This window comes from Malania oleifera, chromosome 1 (assembly GCF_029873635.1).
Source record: "Malania oleifera isolate guangnan ecotype guangnan chromosome 1, ASM2987363v1, whole genome shotgun sequence".
In the NCBI taxonomy this organism is placed as follows: domain Eukaryota; kingdom Viridiplantae; phylum Streptophyta; class Magnoliopsida; order Santalales; family Ximeniaceae; genus Malania; species Malania oleifera.
The window spans coordinates 131,992,017-132,002,861 of NC_080417.1; positions in this window are offsets into that span (position 1 = coordinate 131,992,017).

Genomic DNA, 10,845 nt, shown 5'->3' on the forward strand with positions numbered 1-10,845 from the left:
TCGGTGGCGAGTGTTTGCATAGTTTTTTTGCCGACTTTGTGCTGTACTGATTCTTTCTCTAATTAATCGGACCTTGTCAGACGTTTGTTGTATTATCTCTGGACCCAAAACTCACATTTCACCTACTTCATCCTAGAGAAAGAGGAGAATGACATCTCCTGCCATATAATGCCTCGTAAGGTGTCATGTCGATGTTTGCCTGATAGTTGTTATTGTAAGCAAACTCAACTAACGGCATAAACTGAATCCATCTGCCTCCAAAATCAAGCACACAAGCACGAATCATATCCTCTCGTGTCTGAATCATCCTCTCAGTTTGACCATCTGTTTGGGGATGGAAAGCAGTGCTAAAAGTTAACTGTGTACCCATAGCCTCCTGAAAACTTTTCCATGATCGTGAAGTAAACTGAGGATCTCGGTCCAAGACTATGAACACTAGTACTCCATGAACACGAACTATCTCCTGAACATATATCTTTGCCAATCTATCCATGGAATAACCGATTTTAATAGGGATGAAATGGACAGTCTTCGTCAAAAGATCAATAACCACCCAAATTGCATTAAGCCCTTATCACACTGGTGATAATCCCGTAACAAAATTTATAGAAACGTGGTCCCATTTCCACTCTAAAATAAACAACAACTGCAACTGCCCTGCTGGTCTCTGGTGTTCAACTTTAACCTGCTGACACGTCAAGCACTACTGTACAAATTCAGCTATTTCTTTCTTCATCCCACTCCACTAGAAGTACTTCCGCAGATCCCGATACATTTTAGTGCAACCTGGATGTACGGTGTATAGGGATATGTGAGCCTACTCTATTATAGTTCTCCTAATCTCAGTATCCACAGGAACATAGAGCCTAGTACGGAACCGCAAGGCTCCATCATCTGATATACTGAATTCCTCACCCTAACCATCTCATACCCTAGCCATTACCTCTGCTAACTCTACATCATCACCCTGAGCTACTTTAATCCTCTCGTATAGCGTAGGCTGAACCACTAGGCTGGCAACAAACGTATGAGGACTATCTTTTACCAATTCTATACTAAGTCTCTCTAAATCCATCAAAATCGAGTGTCGAATCTCCATGGCTGCTAACACTGGACCCACTGATTTCCTGCTCAGAGCATCAGCTACCACATTCGCTTTCCTCGGGTGATAACTAATGGTGCAGTCATAATCTTTAATGAGTTCAAGCCACCTTATTTGTCTCATATTCAATTCTTTCTGAGTAATGAAATACTTTAGGCTCTTGTGATTCGTGAAAATCTCGCACGTTCCACCATATAGGTAATTCCTCCAGATCTTGAGAGCATGCACCACCGTAGCAAGTTCTAAATCATGGATAGGGTAATTTCTCTCATATTCTTTAAGCTGTCTAGATGCATACTCAATAATCCTTTCATGTTGCATCAACACACATCCAAGACCCATCAAAGAGGCATCATTGTATATTACAAACCCGTCCTCCCCTGATGGAATAGCTAATATCAGAGCTGAAACTAATCGCCACTTTAACTCTTGAAAACTTTGTTCATAGTCGTTGGTCCAATTAAACTTTGCATTTTTCCTTGTAAGTCGTGTTAATGGACTTGATAGCCTAGAGAAACCATCCACAAAGCGCCGATAATAACCTGCTAATCCCAGAAAACTCCTGACTTCTTGAACGTTCCCTGGCCTTTCCTAACTCACCACTGCCTCTATTTTACTTCGATCAATTGATACACTTGCCTCAAAGATCACATGGCCGAGAAAAGTAACCTGTTTTAACCAAAATTCACATTTCTTGTATTTTGCATATAATTTTCTTCCCCTTAATATTTGCAATACCAGCCTCAAATGATGCTCGTGCTCCTCAAAACTCCTCGAGTAGACCAGTATATCATCAATAAACATAACCACAAACTGGTCCAAATATTGATGGAACACGCGATTCATTAGATCCATAAATACTGCTAGTGCATTAGTCAAACCAAATGGCATTACTAAAAACTCGTAATGCCCATATCTAGTACAAAATGCGGTCTTCGAAATATCTTCTGCTCTAACTTTCACCTGATGGTAGCCTAATCGCAAATCAATTTTAGAGTAAACCTAGGTCCCCTGAGGTTGATCAAATAAATCATCGATCCTAGGGAGAGGGTATTTATTTTTGACTGTCATTTTATTTATCTTCCTATAATCGATGCACAACCTCATGGTTCCATCTTTCTTTTTCACGAATAAAACTAGTGCTCTCCAGGGTGACACACTGGGCCTGATAAAACTCTTATCCAGTAATTCCTATAGCTGATCTTTCAATTCTTTCAACTCGACTGGAGCCATACGAAACGGCGCTTTAGATACTGGTGCAGACCTCGGCAACAGGTCTTTAGTGAACTCAACCTCATGATCAGATGGCAAACCAGGTAATTCTTCTAGAATACATTTGGAAACTCTCTCACTAATGGTATGTCAGCTTGTCTCAATTCTTTACTTGGAAAATATTTTATGTATTGGACATATCCCTAGCAACCGCCCTGTAGCAATCTCCTCACCTTAATGGCTGACACCAACTGTGGTGTGGCACGAACACATGATCCTACGAATCTGTACTCTTGCTCGCCCCGGGGGTCTGAAAATTACTTTCTTCTTATGACAATCAATACTGGCGTGATAAGTTGCTAGCCAATCCATGGCTAATATCACATCAAACCCCTGCATATATAGGACCACGTGATCTGCGGGTAGCACTCTCTCTTGAACACTCACTGGGAAATTCCGAAACACTTTCCTGCATCTTATTACAGATCCCATTGGCGTACCCACAGATAATTCTACATCTAACAGCTGTGTCTCTACTCCACTCATTTTTACATATGCCGCCGATATAAAAGAATGAGTGGCACCGGTATCAAATAAAATAACAATTTTGTATGGTAAAGTAATAATGATACCTGTGACCACGTCTCCAGTCATCTTAGCGTCAATGCATAAACCCTCACTGGTGTAGTATTCTTCTGCTGACCTCCACGGGGTGCCTGATATCCACCTCGAAATGGTCTGGGAGCCGGTGCATAATTTGATGGCATTCGACACAATCAAGCCATATGGCCGGGCCTCCCACAACGATAACAGACATTCTCCTCTAGTCGGCACTCACCAGAATCTCTCCGTCCACATCTAAGAAAAATAGCAGGAAGATGTCCGCCCTGAAATCCCCCATGCTCTACCATTTTCCTCTGGCCTCCGCTAGATCTACCTCCTCTCCATGGGCCTCAGCTAGGACCCGTCTGAAAACTTGAGGGCGCTGTCCTCTTCCTTTGACTCTGTGTCTTTGTCTCTCCAGATAGACTCTACTCTGCTATACTAGCCCTGCCAACCAGCTCTGAAAAATCCTAGATCCTCAGTACTGCCACCTGCCTATAAATATCTTGCCTCAGATTCTTGTCGAACATTCTGGCCTTCTTCACTTCATCGGAGACAATATATGGGCAGAAACATGAGAGCTTAATAAATCTCACCGCATATTGCTGGACAATCAATGATCTCTAGGACAGGCTCAGAAACTCTTGTATTCAAGCCTCTCTAACTGAGGCAGGGTAATATCTATCGAAGAACACGTCCCTGAATCGAGCCTAGGTTATCGGCACTAGTATAGTCCTCTACTCCTCCAATAGCCTGGTGGCTGACCAACATCTCTCGGCCTCCTCCGCTAGCCTATACATAGCATATAAAACCCTCTGCTCATTGGTGCAATGAAGTACTATTAGAATCTTCTCTACCTCTTGCACCCAGTTCTCTGCATTTGTAGGGTCAGTCGCTCTAGAAAATGCTGGCGGATTCATCTTCATAAATTTCTCTATGGTACGTCCCTGAGCTGAAGATGGACCTCCCTGCTCTCTAGTGGTTTGTGCAATCTCAGCCATAACTTGCTGAGCTATACTGCATAGCACAGCATCTAAATCCCCAACTGCTGCTCCAGAAGGACCAGCACTGTCGTCCCTACCAGCGTAAGCACTATTACCTCCTAGGTCCATCCTTCAAACACATAAAATACCATTTTAGAATTCTATTTCCCTACCAACCCAACTTATTCAACTAAAACTCCAAATTCTCTATTAACCATCCCTTCTGATCCTAACCCCAAATCACATCTCATAACCTAAATACATAACTCGTCGATAGTTTACTATAACTTTCCTGAATTTGTTACCTCAAGAAAAACATAGAAACCACCACAAAAATCCTGTATTTAGATCATAGAATAAAACCTCAAATTCTTTTCCTGTATTCCGGTATTGTTTCCCACTGCACTCTAAAGTCTACATAACCTAGCAACCTAGGCTCTGATACCAAATTGTAACGATCTCAAATTTGACACTTTATATATATATATATATATATATATATATATATATATATATATATATATTAACTGTTATGATACCCTCTGTTATGAAACTCGAGCCTCAGAAGGCACCGGGGTAAATCTAAATATAGAATCATACCTATGCAGCGGAAACATAATCCATACATTCATACACATCATACAATACCAGGAATCTGTATGTCTAAACCATAACTATATAATACATCTCTCTCTAGAAATATCTATCCCAAGACACAAAACCCTGCACAAACTTACCCTCTAATCCAGGGTAATCAAATAAACTCTCTATTTGTGAGCCTAATCTGCTCGTCTAGCTAGCTCATCTGAAGAATGTTAAAGTCATGGGGTGAGTCGACGCTCAGTAAGTGGAAATATGCTATTACTAGTGTGTGGCAACTGTATCAAAAAACTATAATAATAATATGTAAAACTACACGATCTGGTAAATCTATAAAACACATATCACATGTATAGTAGCTTAAAATATATGTATCATCTGAACTTTCTATCATTCATAGGGCTAATAACATACTATATACAACAAAAGCTATAAAATTGTTTACATATACATAACTGTGCTTTATCCCTGGAACTCTGTATGTCCTGATTTGACCCCTTATGACAGGTTTATGCGGTCCGTAGGCGGGACTTAATCTAGTTGGCCCTCCAGACAAGTCAATATACTTTATACTACCTCAGCCCGACCAAACTGTATACTCTCCTAGGCACGGGACTGTTTGCTGCCTCATCAAATTGGCCCCCTCAACCCAGCGAACTGGGAGCTCCATACTCTTTTAGCACGGTTGACGGTACCCACACACTATCTGAGATATGTTGTTGCACTCTATTTGTATTAGCGATAGTATCGTGCTCTATAATCTTTATCTGTATCTGTCTGTAATTATTCCTCAGGGATCTGATACTATATATATACATATATACTCGTTTACTACTTTCATCATGTTTCCAAAATTACCATAACGCTATCTTTCTGTACTGTAAATTCTGTAATCTCTATATTCTGTATCTGTAGCATCTTGATACTATCTCTGTATATCTTTCTGTAAAATATATATCTATATATTCTGTCTGTATACTCTGAATGTTATGGTAATAGAAAACATGGCATACCGTAAATGTTATATATGCCAATCTGAGTAAAACTATAACATACTATTCTGAACAAACATCTGTATCATACTGATTTATATAAAACTATAACATATTGATCTGAGTAAACATATGTATACATATATATATATATATATATATATGTTTTGTGAAACTATTTTGAATAAAAGCTGTATATATACATATATCTGTCTGTATGATCTCTGTGAATATCTGGCTATATATGTATGTTTTGTATAACTTCATATACTAGAAAATTTGCATAAATTTCTACATCAAATATTATCTACTCAGGCACACATACTTTAAAAAAACACATATTCGGAAAAACTACATAATAACTGGTACACATACATGTTAGTAATATTTCTATTAACGTATTCAAATTTCCTAGCATATAACATTTCCTTTACCTAATTTCTAAAAAGCCCTCAATGAACTCTGGCCCTACACTCGCAGGGTTCTCCACTCAACACCCTGAAAAACGACATCCCCTAGAACAAAACATCAGTATTTCCCTGCATACAACATTTCCTATAACTACAGGGAAAACAGATTCTGAATAAAACACCTTACCCTGAATTTGGGATGAATTCCAACCCAACTTCTCCCACGATCAGCTCTAGTAGACTTGTAGAGAATTTCACCAAAAGCGTCGTGATGGCCTTAGATCTTCAATCCTGCGAGAAATTGGGCCTAGATCGAAGAGAGAGAGAGAGAGAGAGAGAGAGAGAGAGAGAGAGAGAGAGAGAGAGAGAGAGGTGTAGGGAGAGAAAAAGGAAGGATTTTGCACCAAATAATGTTGAAAAGTTCGGGTTTTCACTATTTATAGAGTCGGATTCATCGACGAGACACATCATCTCGTCGATGAGTCTTTAAGGAACTTCGCCGACGAACTTCCTCCCTCGTCGATGAATTTTAGACTGCCCCAAAAACCTCTCTCGGTATTTTCTCGTCGACAAGGCCTACTTATGCGCTCGTCGACGAACTCCCTTTGTTCATCGATGAGGCCCTGTGAAAAAGAATCTTCGAGTTATTATATTCAAAGTGCAATGTCGCGTTCGTCGATGAAGTCTGCTGCCTCCTTTTGTTTTTATTTCCATTTCCCTCCTTCTTTATTATTTAAATACCATTATTCTTCGAGTCATTACACATAAGGTCAACAATCTCCCCCTTTTGGCAACAGAAAAAGGGCCTAAATAAACATTTAAGTATATAGGCAAAAAAAAGATAATTATTATTCATATACAGGATTTGGTTTAGGTAGATTTTTAGAAAATTCGGTAGCATGCCATTTGAAAATAGAGCATTTCCCAAAAATATCTTTATAGAAATGACCTATTTGAGGTCTAATTTTCAATTATCTACAACAATCAACTCAAATAGTCCAGTATGATCAAGAAGTATTACTTTCAACATCCAAAAAGATAATATAATCATACAATGCAAAATAAATGACAAAGTATGAAAAATAGCAATTAAGCACACAAACAGTATAATTGGTCATATTAATTTAAAATGTCATGAAAAACATAGTTAGGCTGGAAATATACACAAACCATTGCAATTGAAACATATCTTAAGATCCGTGAAAAATTTGAGTTAAAAGCACATGGCATATGATAGCAATTAGTTGGTTTGAGCACAAAAATAATCTAACAAGTTCGCATGCATTTTCATGTGAAGTTATCGAACTAGTTATGCTATTTAAAATTATATGTATATAATAAATATAAGCAAGCAAGCATTCATTTGGTTAAGCATTTAAGTACATCCTTAATATAACCAGAGAAACATAACCACAATGATCCTAAAGATGTCAGACAATTTAAATGCAGGATCACTAGCAAACACAAACAACTTATGGCAAACCAATATATTTTCATTTTAAAATATTCAATGAAATCCTAACAATTAAGTGCATGCCACAAAGAGTTTAGGCCAGATCTAAGCTAAAGATATTGGTGAGCATAATAAGATAGGCATTTTAATTTTTGGATGCTCCCCATATCGATTTGAATCCTAACTTAGATACATTGAATTGCTTATACTAGTTGTTGGAATTGGTGTGATCCCAAGAGGGGGTGAATTGGGTGTTACAACATTTTTTCGGTGATTTAAACAATTACGCCAATTCACCACAGTTCATATCCCATTCAAGATGTATATGTGTATGTGAAGCAAGTTTAACAATAAAAGCAAACATACACGTGTGCAGTATCTTATTTGAATCAAATATGTGCATGAGAATAATTTTGACATTAAATAAACATTCATACACATGCTGAAATTAAAGTGCAGCAATTTAAATAAGATAGAGAGAGCGACACTAGATTTGTTATCGAGGTTCGGCTAAACCAGCCTACATCCCCGCCTTAGGTATACCCCCAAAGGATTCCACTAAACATGCTCACTTAACCGGGTGGAGTAAAAGCCTTTTACATCCTCTCCTTAAGGGCGAGGAAAGCCCTAGCTCAATTACTAGGCTGAGTCGAACTAGTCTCACTTACGGGGCTGAGACTCCCAAGTTCAATTCCGAGCTGAACTGAATCGATCTCATTTACGGGGCTGAGATTCCCCAATTCAATTAACAGGTTGAACACAACCGTTACATAAAAACCATTTTTGTACGTGAAAATGCTTCTGAAATACAAGAAGAGATGTACACACTAAGCTCATACAAATACACTCTCCAATGATGTGAAATAATGCTCAGGGGATTAAGGGTGCTAAACTATATTTAAACCCTAATAAAAAGATTTCTCCAAAAAGGTATTTCAATGAAACTATAGGAGAAGCTAGGGTTTTACTCTTTCAATATTTTTTGCACAAATAATATATATGAATATGTATAAATGAGAAATATGTTCTCCAACAAAGATTTTTACAAGTAAGAGTGTTTGGAGAATCTGGAGTTTATGTTCAAGGAAGTATTTGTGCAATAAATAATTTTCTCCCAAAAGATATTTATCAAGGAAATAATCTGGGAGAAAACCAAACTATATTCTCGAAAATGATTTTCAAAAATAAATAGTATGTGAGAATATAGCATGTGAAAAAAAAAAAATGTCCAAAATAAATATACTCTCTTACACAATGATTTTGAAATGAATGGATGGCAAGAGAGTTGGAGAGTTTAAAACAAGATATGCTCTCTTTCAAAAATTATTTTTCAAATACAGAGAGTGAAAGAGAGTATGAGAGATTAAAAATATTTTACCCCGAAGGAAGTTTTTGTAATGAAAAATAAGTTTGGGGGAACTTTGATAAAAATTAGTCCAAAAGACTAGAGAGAGGATTTCGCTAATCAAAGTTGCTAATTTGGAGTAATGAGGGGGTATTTATAGAGTTTGTGAAAAATATGACCGTTAGGGACATGCTCGGTATTTTGAAAAATATTAATTAAAGTTTAATGACATTTTAATGCATTTTAAAAAATTTCAACCCGAGAACACCGGTCGACCAGGATGGGCTTGGTCGACCAAAGTTCTTGAGGCTCGGTCGACCGGGCCAAAAATGAACTGTAGGGTCGGTCGACCAGACAAGTATGTCCGAGGTGATTTTTCAAAGTGTCCGAGGTTCGGTCGACTGGGAAGATTTGAACTGGATAGTTTGGTCAACCATAGCGTTGGGACATCTCCTGAGGACCATCTGTCAACCAGAGTGTTGGAGTACATTTTGGGCTCGGTCAACCAGGTGGTCAAAAAGTTGATTCCAAGGGAGTTCGGTCGATCGGGTGTAAATGAACTGTTAAGTTCGATCGATCGGGTCATGGTCATACTGTTGACCTGGACCAGGTTTGGTTGACCAGGGCCAAAATGAACTACCTAGTTTGGTCGATCGGGCTGTGGTCAATTTGTTGACCCGGATCGGGTTCGGTCGACCAGGACCAAAATGAACTACCTAGGTCAGTCGACCAAAGGTGCACATTTTGTGCATTTCAGTCCTATTTCATTCCACAATCACCCTATTGACAGGTCTAATATATGCAAGTGCAATGGTGAATGTCCTAAGGTTATTTCTAGGTCCTGTTGAAGACACCGAAAAAATTCGGTGTCAGTTGACCGAAGTTTTTGTAAACTTCGTTCGGCCTCGATTTAACCCTAAAGCTATTCCAAAAACTTTGTATGATTTTAGTCTATTTAGAAAAAGTTTTTTGGTGAGATGTGCTGGTCCCTAGGGCTTATCTACGATCGCTCTGAGAATTCATACACATCATGCAGATGTATGCATTATTACAGACCAAAGATATAAAAATTAAATGCATATACAAATTAAAATTAATGTCTTTGTCTTTTGCTCTTCAGTCTTCATGGAATATGCCGAAAAAATATGATTTTGTGTTCCTCGTGGTTTCCATGTCCTTTAGCTCATGTGTGTGCTGAATCATGAACCTGTTCAAAAATACTAGATGCACACATGAGATATTTGTACTTTGTCAGCATCAAAACAGGGATTAGACTCAAAAAGTCAACACTAGTCATAGATTAATTGCACTGAGTAGGCCAAGTAGTATAGGGATCAAACCAAATCTTTTAAACTAACCATTCTAGAGATTTATTAACAATATTCTGACTAGTATGGTCATCCCTATAGGCCACAGATGCATCTTAGAAAATATATTAAGGCATACTATATAGTTCATGACCCAAGAACATTCTATATCAAACCAAAAGGCTTTAAGCAGAGGATATAATGTTCAAGGATATTAGAAGAGCCTCAATATAAAAGAAACGTAGCGATGCATGTCAGTCTTTTAAGTTCTTTCTATAGGGAAAGTGCTTAACTCTCTATATACCTGATGATTATGTAAGGATGAAACTTAATATTCATTTTATTTTCACTTATCATTTCAAAAATATTTTAACATTTATTTTATCGTAATCATCTTTGTACAAGGTTTTATTCTGGTAAAAATCTTGTCGAAATTTTGGCAGCACGCCATCTGTAAATTGGACATTTTCCCATAAAACCTGTACCTGATAAGTTCAAGTAAGTAATTTTTAATTTAGTTCAAGCCACACGAAAACCTAAAACCACTACTAGCATGCAATACACATCAACTGCATCCGCCATGTAGGAGGCTTTCAACACAAGCATGCAATCTAGTAGTATAATCAACAATACATATAAATTATATACCATCCATTAAGATAACATGAACAATAAATTACAATTAATGGATAGTTAGCCACAGTTCATATTTCATAAGGCATGTAGACACAAAATATAATTATGAGAGCATTTAATTTGTTATGTCCATGAAAGTGAAAGGCTCCTCCTGAGTTATGCACTAATCCATTTTATGCCTTTTTCATTTTCTAATTACTTA